This window comes from Vigna unguiculata, chromosome 11 (genome assembly GCF_037176805.1).
Source record: "Vigna unguiculata cultivar grain cowpea cultivar isolate G323 ecotype 2 chromosome 11, ASM3717680v1, whole genome shotgun sequence".
NCBI classification, from domain to species: domain Eukaryota; kingdom Viridiplantae; phylum Streptophyta; class Magnoliopsida; order Fabales; family Fabaceae; genus Vigna; species Vigna unguiculata.
In genome coordinates, this window is record NC_140802.1 from 40,782,704 (window position 1) to 40,785,284 (window position 2,581).

The following is a 2,581-nucleotide window of genomic DNA, read 5'->3' on the forward strand; positions in this document are numbered from 1 at the left end:
TCCATTTTTATAAAAGTAACCTTTATTTAATAATGTTATAGGCACAAATAGTCAATGTATTAAATAAATATATCCTAATTCAGATATAATATCACTTTAATGTTTTAATTTTGTAAATTTGCTAATACATAAAAAAATACATTATTACCGAAGCATTTTTTTTATACGAGTTTCTTATTAATAAAAGGTTATGGTCCCTCAAGTTTAAGTGAATTTTGGAATTAGTCTCTCTTTAAAACTTTATACCAATTTAATCTTTCATCTTTAGAAATATCTGAATTTAGTCCTTCTTACCAAATTTTGTTAGGTTTATTTGACATTTCAAACGCATTTTATGATAATATTTGAGTTAACATTGGAGTAAAAATATGTAAAGCTGTAATACTATCAAGAAATACGTTTGAAAATTTGGTTAAAAGGACTAAATTCACGCATTTTTTAAGATGAGAGATTAAATAGGTCAAAAGTTTTGAAGATGGACTAATTCCAAATTTCATTGAAGCTTAAGAGACCAAAAATATAATTAACCCCTAATTAAAAAAAACATATATTAAGGTGGATCTTATAAATATGAGTTGATTTAAATTAAAGGGAATAGTTTAAATAAGTAACACTCTTTAATTTTAAAAAACTAAATTTACGAGTCGTATTAAAATATTTTTTCTTTTCAAAAGAACATTCATATTAAAAATGTTATTATAAAAATATAATTTATTAGAAAAATTGATTTGATATAACGTATATTTTTTATGGAAACAAAATAAAACTAACCAAACTGCACTAAAAAAAAAAGTGGACCCAATTGTTTTTTAGTTTATACATTCATTTTAAACACACGTAAGACTTGACGCATGATTCTAATAGTCAAAGTGAAACTGATCAAATTTAAAAATAAAAATAAACTTAGTGGACCTAAGTCTGTTTTTTAGTCATAATTTATAAATTCATTTACGTACACATCAAGTTGATGTGGCCCTTAATTTTGAAATGCTTTACATAAAAAATTAATGAAAAGTTTAAGTAAAACCGACCAAAAACTTTATTTTGAAAGGCTTTAACACGCAATTTTCATGATAATTTAAAGTTAATAACTTTACAAACAATATTATGTGCCTATAAATTGATATTGATTTTCCTCAAAACGTCACAGCAAGAACTTCTAACAAAATTTTGAGCAAGGGTGAGTTATATGGGAAAAAACATAATGAAGAGTAATAGAGTTGCAATTTTGATGGTGATTATGTTGGTTTTTGTACAAATTTTCCAAAATGAGGCAAAATTTCCATGTCCCATAATATGTGGTCTTGAGTGTTTGCTTTCACCTGAACCCTATGGTCTGTGTTGGATTAAGTGTGTTGTAAAATGTGCAATACCTACCGATTCTCTCGATTGTGTTAAAAGTTGTGGCGTCAACAAGTCCATCACCATTGAAATCGGTATTTATTCTCTAAATCATGTTCATATTTCTTTTAAAAAACATTCATATTTCTTTTAAAAAAATTATATTACAACGTATTTGGTTCAGTGTTGGAAAATTGATTCCAGAAACAAAAATTACTTGTTTCTCATCAACATGAAAATTTTTACTTTTTACATTGATTTTGAAAACCAAACACATACTGATTCTTTATTAGAAAATCAATTCTACATCTATTTGACAATGAACCAAACATACATTTAATGTAAATTATTGATTCTTTTAAGAGTAAAGACATTGATATATTAATCAATAGTTCACACTAAACATGTCAGAGAGTAAATGATGAAAATAAAAAAATGAGAGTCATAAAATATAATTCGTTTCTGTAATCTTTTATGGTTTATAATTAAACTAATTATGTTTTTACATCTTTTCCGACAATGATCTTATGTTTCAGATGCTGGTGGTAATGTGACTAACGTGGTTGATTCTTGCTTGCAAAAGTGTCCCAAGTTGCAGAATTAATATTTGTAAGACCATTTCAAGAGCAAGATTAGAATGTATCTCTTTGATAATTTCAATAAAAAAATATGAAAAAAGAGTTTTATATTTTTATTAGGTATGGTCAAATTTAATCTGAACAACTTTTGTTATTTCATGAATTTGTCATGAAATTGATTCTCTATATTCGACCAGAATTTCTAGTCTAGTGTAGGGTTTTTTTCACATACAAATCACTTTCGATAAACGAAGAGCCTCTCTTGAATGAATCTTAACTATGTTCAACAATTATCGTTCAGATTATTTAACTAATATAAAGAAGATTCTTGTAAGACTCTTACTAATATGTCGTTCTTCACTGAACAACTCAGTGTAATCTCCAAAGATAATATTCAAATTGAAGTAGTAATTCAGAAAAATAAAAATATTCTCAATTGAGAATCAAATTTTAAATAAGAAAATAGCACTCAACTAATTGAGAAATAATTTACACCAATAAAACGATCATAAGAAAAATTCCCAGAACAGAAGTTTGTTCAAACTAAATACTTAATAAATACAATAAACAACATTTTCAACGTTTGTATAAATAAAGTTAATAACGTTAACTGATACATATATATTAAATATTTATTAAATACTTATTAAATTTAATATTAA

The 2,581-nt window shown here is 25.1% G+C and overlaps 1 long non-coding RNA gene across 1 annotated transcript; it reads left to right on the forward strand.

The window, feature by feature from the left end:
* Positions 1 to 1,158: 1,158 nt before the first annotated feature.
* LOC114168276 (uncharacterized) lies at positions 1,159 to 2,035 on the forward strand. Its single transcript, XR_014986233.1, has 2 exons — positions 1,159 to 1,436; positions 1,878 to 2,035. It is a non-coding gene; the product is annotated as an uncharacterized LOC114168276 (long non-coding RNA).
* Positions 2,036 to 2,581: the final 546 nt, after the last annotated feature.